At 34.5% G+C, this 10,071-nt stretch overlaps 1 protein-coding gene and 1 non-coding gene across 3 annotated transcripts in view; both read left to right on the top strand.

Annotated features, from left to right (window-relative positions):
- Positions 1-635: 635 nt before the first annotated feature.
- TRNAS-CGA lies at positions 636-717 on the top strand. Its single transcript has one exon. It is a non-coding gene; the product is annotated as a tRNA-Ser (tRNA).
- Positions 718-1,078: 361 nt separating this feature from the next.
- Positions 1,079-10,071, top strand: part of LOC100574890 — a 30,046-nt gene continuing 21,053 nt past the window's right edge. The window contains exon 1 of one of the 2 annotated variants that reach the window (XM_008187330.3): positions 1,079-1,338. The gene's annotated coding sequence lies outside the window, so the exon portion shown is untranslated. The remainder of the gene's footprint in view (positions 1,339-10,071) is intronic. The other variant, XM_016806470.2, reaches the window with a different exon arrangement.

Below are 10,071 nucleotides of genomic sequence, written 5' to 3'. Positions count from 1 at the left end.
GCAAGGGGGAATTTGACCTCCCCCCCTAAAAAAATTAAGCCCTGGATCCGCCGGTGAATTTGATTAGACTTTTAAACACAAAAACATACAAATTTTAACCACTTCAATTGCGTTAAAGTTGCGAATCCTTTGCCCGAATAAAGCGGTTGGACATTTATATTCGTTATAATTTTTTCTTGTGGAAACTTACGTATGGGTGTATTAATTTTGCGAGGGAACTTGCCCATAAGTGATTTTTACCAGCTAGGTATATCTCGCGTCGGAACTTACATTCACCCAGTGGATATTGCTAGCCATGGCTTCTAAAGTCTATAAAGTAAGTGACCTATGAGTAAAGGTCACAATAAGGTTATTTATCAAAATATCAATGTACCTAAACTTAAATAAAATTAGTGTGCACTGTGCTGTTGTCATACCTAAAGGTTAGAGGTTGAAAGAATTCTACATTTTTTTTAAACTCTACACCACACTTTTATATCGATTAAAAGTTTTTTTTTTTTAATATCGTGTTTAGAATAATAATCGAAGTTTATGTGAATTTGTCACATTTATATTATCTATGTACAACACATTATCATAATCACGTAATCGCTTCTGCGCCTAAATAGCTACGATTATCGACCTTGCCACCACAAGCTGCGGTGTCCGAGTGGTTAAGGAGTTGGACTCGAAATCCAATGGGCTCTGCCCGCACAGGTTCGAATCCTGTCCGCAGCGTATCAAAACTTTTTGACGGTTTTTCTCGAGCTTTCCCCTCATTTACCGATACGCGGTACATCGTTTGTCGCGCGCCGACTCACGGAAAAACGACTCGCCGTCGCGACACTCAGACGGACTCGGAACTCGTAAGAGGGAAATCGTGTATCGTTTTTGGTAAATTTTTATTCGACGCGTCACTAACTCTACACTACGACAACCAAGTCAACAATAACTACCGCACTCCACTGTCATCGCACGGTAATTATTCGGTTGGTTTAGTACCGGGATGACGGCAACACTGTAAACGACGCCGCCGCCGTCGCCGCCGGTTGCCATGAGTTACACCTATAGGCAACTCCGCTCTACTACGGTATACGACTGCCGCGGTCTGCCACCCCACACACTCGTCCACAGTCGGTCCGTCGTTGTGTTTGTTGACGTTAAGCCTGTTCGCCGTCGCTGCTGTCGTCGTCGTCGTTTTTCGTTTTTGTTTTTTTTTTTTAGGGGGGCTTTTCTCTTCTTTGCTTCGTTTTGAAATTGTTACAAGTTCACACGTACACGAATCTCGGGATCTAGAAAACATCATGCCCGGACGTTCTCTTGCAGCAGTAATATGACATCTCGAGAAGGAGACCAAATGTGAGTAGTACCCATGAATCAATCATACTGTTATCGTTGTCATTATAGGCATTATTATCGTCGTGTTGTGTACACTTATCGCCTTTAAATCTTACTTACTTGTCGCACGCGTACAATTGGTTTCAGGGGAGTATCTACTTACTATTATATATTCCTTTCCACGAGTTCGTCCATCGGTTAGGTACTAACATCGTCCGGACTCACCACCGGACTGGACCATCAATTTAGACCACCTACCTCAGTACCCCTAGTAAAATATTGTGTTACCTATTGGCGAGCAATGTCTGTGTCCGCCCGGTTGAATTCGCCCGGTTCTCGCAGAACTGCAGATGAGAATCGTAGTTCGGTCCCATCACCACCGGTTAAACGATCCAGGCCGAACAAAATCGACACCTGTTTCGTTTCCACGTTTCTAATGACGACAACAACAATAACAACGACGACGAAAATATTATTATCGGTGGTGCCCACTCCACGACACGCGTGCTTCACGATATTCGTTTATTATCATCACGCGATAAGACGATTATAAAATTTAATATACGGACACCTGTAGTGTGCGTCTGTGTGATTATTCCGTATTCGTGTCGATTGATCTTCGATCATTATAATTATATAACATTAATCATTACACATTGATTATGTTGTTAGTACCTATCCGGCGCGACGGTGTCGCGATGTTTCAATACAGTTCTTCACACAAATTGTAGAAATGCGCTCTTACGCCAAGATAATATTTAATAGAGACAGTGGGTATTAAAGTTTGCCGAGGTCTTGTCGGAAATTATTTTTTTGGACTTAAATTTTTAGGGCACAAAGCCCTATGTTTGATTGAAAAACTGCGTGAATAGTTAATATTTTTATCTTGAGACATCACAACGATTTATAGTAATTTGTATTATTAAGAGTGAAGTACAAAATATGTGAGTGGATTTCGAATCTGGTTATAGTTGAGTATATAAACTTGGGATGAAACTATAGGTACTGACTTCTGAGTCGACTGATTATTGATGTTTAGGTAACATTTAAGTTGATTTCTACACTTACAAGGTGCTATTATAATAATCACTAATCATTATTAATATATTACGTTAATTATATTCTTTTGAATGTATAATATTTGTATTAGGTATTTATTTGTAATCATAATCACGAGCTTAAACGGTATAAGATATACCTAATTATAGGTATATAAATACTTAAATATAATATAAAAATACTTTTATGTTTCAAGTTTTGTAATAAGGCAATTCAGTACGTTCTAAAGTAGTGTTTACATTTGTTTTAATACGTTATTTTGACATACGACGACAGACTTGAGTGTTTGCGATATTTGAATGTTTAAAGAGATTAACATAAAATCGTAATAACAGTTGAAATTGTATTACTTAATCATATTGTAAAGTCTCATTTATACCTCATAAGTCATAACCTATACCTAGTTAACATTTATTACATTTACATATTAGTACCTGCTTAGACGGTATGTTTGTAACTAGTATGTAACAGGTGTTTATAAATTTTTTTAGTTTGTTTACTTTTTAGGGTTGTTAAAAATATCTCCTTTTTTGTAGAAACTACAATATTATTTATGTTTCTCTATTACAGCAGTGTATTTTATTATAATATAACGTAAGCGAATTATGTACATTATTATTATTGCAATATTATTGTTATTATTATTGTTGGAAGACTATAATGGCAGTGCGATTTTTGCTGATTAATCGATTCTCATAAATCTTTGAATCGCGTGTGATCGAATATCTGTCGTCGAAAACTACGTTAAAATATTACTGTAATATTAGTATACTAGTTATGTACACCCCACCGGCCCACCCGCGTGATCTTTCATCATTATTATGTTTCATCACCGGCTAATGCGGAGAAAACCATTGTGTATCTTGTTATTCAACCCGTAGTCAAACAAAATATGAATCGACGCAACGGATCTTAATTGAAATTGTAGGCAGGTATACAATTCACCGAACGAGCGGGCCATGGTCCAAATAATTACGTTTAACAATGATGTTCGGCAGAAAATATGTCCATAATGTGTTTATTTTCGCCAAAGCATCCTGGTGACATCCTTGACGGTAGAGTATATATTTATTTAAAAAAGTTGTGAAAAATTCGTTTAGAGTTTCGTCAACATTGTCGTTTGCGTGTATTTATGTATTTTGTATTATATGTAATACGAGGACTACTGGTTTTCAAAAGAACCGTATAAAAAGATTGGCGTCCTTCGATTATTGTCTAATAATGTAGTGCGTATTATTATCATATTATATATATCATTTTTTTTCGATCGCGCAGAGAGTGAGAGTCACATGGAAAAAAACTTGATAGATAATAATATTATTACAGATACGGCTATACCCATCATTATTGTTATTGTTGTTGGCGTCTGGTAGTCAGTTAGTTTATCAGGTGTGTCCCAAAACTACCTTTATATGTATAAAATACCGGACGCACCTGCTGGGGGTCTTGAGTTCAAAAAAAAAATGTATAGAATAAGGTTTTTCTGTTATTGTTGCACCCTATTTACCGGATAACATTCCAAAAATTGTGTTTCTTATATAATATGTGAGTGTTCTTATACTATATGTCTATATGTAAGTAAGCGCGTAGTCTTTGTAAGTTATATATAGTTTTATGTTTTACTATAATAAAACGTAGGGTTGTAGCTAATCTTGACATGTTATATTACTATTGTTTTTTTTATTGATTAATATGACCAGTTTTACAAAATAGAGCCATATTTTTGATTTTAATTTTACACCCGATTTTACATAATGTACACAAGACTAATAGTCTAAAAAAGCCTAAAAAAACAAAAGTGAAGAAAAAGTAGAGCTATATATATATAAAAGATTGTTTTTACGTACAAATTTCATAAAATATTATCAATTCATGTTCCCGTGTTTTTGGTAAGGAATTTTAACTATATATTTTCATCTAAAAGATAATTCATGATTTGCAATACAAAGGGGAAGTTTAGATACCTTAGGCATATATATATTATATGATATGGAATATAGTCGGCGATGCTGACGCATCACTATTTTTTTTTTTATATCGAGCTGTATTATTGTACCCGTCTATTGACTAGGTACTGGTGACGATGTCAACAACGACGCGCGAAGGGGAAATGTTTACGTAAACTCGGTGTGAATATATATATAAATGTGTGTGTGTGTGTGTGTGTGTGTGTATATAATATATAGTACAGCGACGATGACGATTATATCATCCGTGAATATGATTGAACTCTTGTGGTTTGAAATGGAAAGAAGAAAAAAAAATTCAAACGCTACAATGATTAACCGACTGCGGCGGCGGCGGCAGTATAGCCATGACCCGTTTTACCCTATCGGACCGACCGAGAGACAATAATATAATATTATATACGCACGGCGAGAAATTAGTTTAAGGCGTAGGTACACACCTCCACCCCCGCCGCCACCGTCTTCGTACTTACGGTTGCTGCTGCTGCAGTCAACGGCAGTCACCAGCAGCCAGTCGGATTCCTTTTTATCTATTATATACAAATATGGTGCCGATATTCCACCTTCACCGCGCACTACTATGTATATAGATATATATATATATAAATAATATATAATAACGTACGTGGCCTGTTTCTTAACGCTCGCGATCGTGCATGCAGCGCGCACCTTATATTATTCATCGTCGTAAAACTCGGTAAGGTCTGCATACTCGACGACAAAATCTTTGCGTATCCTCGATTCTCGAACCGCCACCGCCACCGTGGTGTAGGTATATACTGAATGAGCCTAATATAACCTCGGTTTTGAAGTCGTATCATAACTATACCGCCGCCATCCCGATCGCTCGCACTTGACCATATTCGTATAATATGAATGGGCACGATACACTGCAGACTTAGGTCGCATGGTATATATGCGGCTAATTCAATGTGCTCACCAAAAATATAAGTGCTCATACTAATGCCTTAAACCTATATTTAATGATAAACGTTTTTATTATTATTACTGCTTCTTAGTGCTTAGAAAATAATACGTTTTTCAATATTTTTATTAAGACGACGTGACGTGTTTTATGAAAAAGTTATAATTTCTTAACAATTCTTGTCCCATAGTTAAACACATAGATCGTACCTACCTACAAATGTTGTTATTTTTTCTTTCTAAAATGTGTAAATTTTGGAATTTGTTCGTATATCGTATTATGCCCTCTAAAAAAAGTTTCTTTACTCAGACCGCGAGGTATGCGGTCGCACGCCTATATATAATATTTTATATTATTACTCAAACTTTTTAATTTTACCTATTCGAAAACATTGTCGATCGACGGACCGACGAGACTTCTATAGTCCTATTACTTAATGTTTATTAACCTTCTACTATTATAATATATTATATAGGTATGGTGTTTATCTATTTTCTGTTCCTTCGTCGGCCACCGCGCAATGTACCTATACCTACCTAATACAGTAATACATCCCAACTCCATCATTCACGCGTTCTCTGTATAAATATAAATTACGACGAGACAAGCATACTTATCAAGACTTGAGATTATATACTTGTGTGTATGTGTGTGTGCCTGCAGTGTATGTTTAGTACATGTTCACGTATAATAATAATATTCGTAAGATATTTCCATCACGTAGGAACGAAAGTGTGCTGCGCCGCGACCGGAATGATATGAGATCCTCCGCCGCGCGTCATATTACGCGTACACGATTCAGGGGAACCTGTTTCCGCGCCGGACGGACGGACGACGCCATTGTAAACAATTTTTTTTCCACTGGCCGTCGGCGGCGTCGACGACGACGACGGATGGATGAGAATTTATGCCGCTCACCACCGGGCACACCTTGCGCCGTCGCGAGTCGTGTTCATTAACCTAACCCCCCTCCCACTCACTCACTGTGTATAAATCTATAAGTATGCGCGGGGGCCATTGTCTTATTTCGGTTTCGCACGTTTATAATATACGTATAGATATAAACCGAGCAATAATGAGAAACGTCCGACGCGGGCCTCATCATCATCATCATCATCACGATAATTATTATTGTATTTTATATATAGGTATATCGGATATACTATGATATACCTAGGTATAGGTACAGGCAGGTATTATGTAGATATGGAGGATAAAAAACAAAACAATTGACGCGGTCGAAAAAGCGAAACGCATCAGAAACGTTCTCCGCGGATAACTATTATAATATAGAGGAAGTGATGCATCTTGCAGCGCGCGGTTGCTGCGGAGAGATGAGCGGCGGTGGCGTTATGTCGTTATGACGGTAATAATAATCTTATTATAATATTCGAACCGCGGTAGACAATCGCTCGGTGCTATAATAATATAATATAATAAGTGTAAGCGGGAGTATCGTGCATCATTTTTTATAATATACAGCTATAGTGATAAAAAGAAAATGTTTTAAAAGTGAAAACGCTACGTTATAATTACTGCTGTCGATTAAAAAAATACGCGTATTCGCGTAATCGTATTGCGGCAAAGTATAGGTATATATTATGCGATTACGAAGTACAATTGCTCACGTTTCCGTGTCGCGATCGCACCGTATAAACCGCGACGATAAATTGATACTATCATCGGTTTTTTTTTTTTAATATTAGGTATATACGTAAATACAATAATATGTTTGCTCGCGGAAAATAGAAAAACCATTACTAAGATTGAAAAAATGCATTTCGATTCATTGTTCATCGTCGTCATCCGGTTAGGTAGGCAGGAGGTGTATAATGTTATTATTAGTAGTATTGTAATAGTAATAGTATAGTGGAGGTGGTAGTTTTGTCGTGATTGAATAGAGTGACGGGTGAATGGAATGATCATTTTATAAACCGGGAGGCCCATGACCGCTGGAGACATCACGTCCATTGTCCAATATTATTTTATTGAACATTATCTTTATTATTATTATATTTTTTTCCATTATTATTATTGCATTCATTTCTCGATTAACTGGCAATTTTCTATTTAATAAAACGCACGTGCGCCTGTGAACTTGGTCCGCGTGTCTAAACATGTTTACATAGTTTATACTCTATAGTCTATACATACACGAAATTATATGTATCTAGGTAGTGACAAAAATGTTACTCGACAGTAGACAGGAGTGTTGTACCGTGTTTAGCCCATCGATGGTTTAATTATTACGTGTACAACAGCAAGTGCAGGTTTTGAAACCGGACAGACTGAAATTATTGCAGCGTGGACAATCTCTTTCATTTGCTAGCGGTGGCGATTAGGGGGCATACCTCTGCACTCGTCAGGAACAGGTCACGAATCTCTGCACGTTTCATCATTCTCAGAGTCATTATACTATCCATTCCGGTCTAAATAATACGACATAATAACTAATAAGCTATAAGAATCGTTTTATTGGCCAAATATTATTTATTGGATTTCGTTTTCGATTACCTATAGTGTTTGCGTTGTTTTATGAACAAAAAAAAACATTTTAGTGCACGACTTCACTTTAATATTGAAACATTGGAAACCTTAAAAATGAAAAATTATAGGTATTGAACCCGATTTGAAATCAATTTCCATTGATATATATTTTTAATTTTATGTTCTTATAGAGTTTACTTTTTTCCTTGAAATACTTAGAACTGGACATTATAATTTACAGAATAGTGTTAGTATACTAGATTGCGGTGTGGTATTATATTTGAACATTTGTTTTTAACGTGTATTTATATTAACTCCATTTGAAGGAGACTGCATTTCCAAAATGTATACATCAGATTATAATGAAACGTGATGATAGATATATAATTATACAATATTTATTGTATTCTGATTTATTCGTATATAATATTATATGTTGTTAAATCTTAGTGGTTAAAGTTAACATGTATCATTACAGTAGAAAATTTGGATTCCCATATAGTATATATAATTTTTTATATATTGATATAAATTATCAATAGGTATATCATACTATGTTATGGTCTCGATGCCCGATGGTATTTCGGTATTTCATAATTTATTATTTAATTTAATTTATTGAGATAATACGACTGGTCATAGTTGTGATCATATATGGGTTCTTCGATCATTATAGTTAGAAGAGGATATAGACGCGCTTATATATATATATATATATATAATATATATACATAAACGATTAGTTATTTTTTGTGTTGTGTACTTGTGTACAATGGCGGCGCAAATAAGGTAACGTTTACGCACGTATGTATAAATTGAATACGCTTTGCACATTTATTGTGGTCATCCATGCCTGTTACCTATTTGTATGTAAAAACTATTTATGATGTCTTTCCTGGGCGGGTAGTCAATAGAAATAATATGCACCTTTGTGCAAAATAGTTCGTGTCGCCACTGGATTTATGACTAGTGTGATATTTTATTGTATACCTATAGATATAAGTGCCGTCTACTGTAAATCTTCCAATGAAATTATTTTACGACTGAGAACTCAAGAGGAACCAATCATTGCTATTTGTAGGTATGCATTTCAAAATTCCATAGAAATCTGAACAGGTATTAGATATTATATTTGTTCGTGTTGATATTTAATGGCTTGTATGTCTTCTAGGGTATAAAATAATAATATGCCGGATATCATTTAGTTGACGTAATTGTCTGGAACAAATTTATAATTTCGGGTTATCTATTTTATGTTATTTTATTAAACAATAAGATTCATGTTTACAGTTCAAGTTCATGTACTTTATATTATGAATAAACCGCATTTAAAATAATACACTAAAAAAACTGTTTCAGTTGTAATTTAATAAGGACATTTTAAAATAAATAAGTTCTTTTCATCATATTGTCTTTTGTCTGTCAGGATTTGATTATACATTATGAACAATACAAGTTTTATTTTTTTTTTCAGTGTACCTACTTCATTTTATTTAAGTTCAGTCTTCTGTAGTTAGAATATTAAATAATACTATTATACTTATGTGATTACAATTGTATTAATATTTACTTATAATTTTTGTTTTTGTTAATCACTAATTTTTCGAATTTATAAAACAAAATTATTTAAATTATTGTTTTATTGTTTATTTAAAGTATTGTTTGTTATAACTAGTCAACTTAATTTGAAGAGGGATTTTGGATTTTGGATTAATATTGTTATTATATACGTATTGTACCTTATTGATAATAAGCCTGGTAGTAAGATTTGTGAGAATTTTTTATCAAACAGGAATCATGTAAATTTGATTGTTTGAAGATTTAATGCACTGTAGTACCTACCCATATGTTTTTAAAGATTTAGATTTTACACGGCAATTATTTTTCTTCAAATCCGTGGAAGGTTTTTTTGTTTGTGCCAAATAAATTAATATTTTAAGTAAAATATTTTTTTTTAATAGGTATTAAACTACCTGAGGAAAGAATAATTATCATATAGACATATAGTTGTATACAAACTACTGATTTCATAAGCTACGTGTGAATGTTGAGATCTATGTAGAATTTAAGTTCACACATTATGCCATATTAATGTAGTAATTACGACTCGAGACAATGAATATTGAATTTACCGACTTAACATCTCGAAAATTATAGTGCATAAAACGGGAACAGTATTGCTATCGTGTGTTTATCTTTATTGTTTATGGTAAATAAATAAAAAATGGTATTAAAAATGAGACCCAACCACCACCCGAGTACAGTGCAGAATTGTTTGTATTATATATTGCATAACGATTTATATTTCTCGCAGTG

This window comes from Acyrthosiphon pisum, chromosome A1 (assembly GCF_005508785.2).
Source record: "Acyrthosiphon pisum isolate AL4f chromosome A1, pea_aphid_22Mar2018_4r6ur, whole genome shotgun sequence".
NCBI classification, from domain to species: domain Eukaryota; kingdom Metazoa; phylum Arthropoda; class Insecta; order Hemiptera; family Aphididae; genus Acyrthosiphon; species Acyrthosiphon pisum.
Note: the sequence above shows the minus strand (reverse complement) of the source record. Positions and strands in the feature narration are given on the sequence as shown.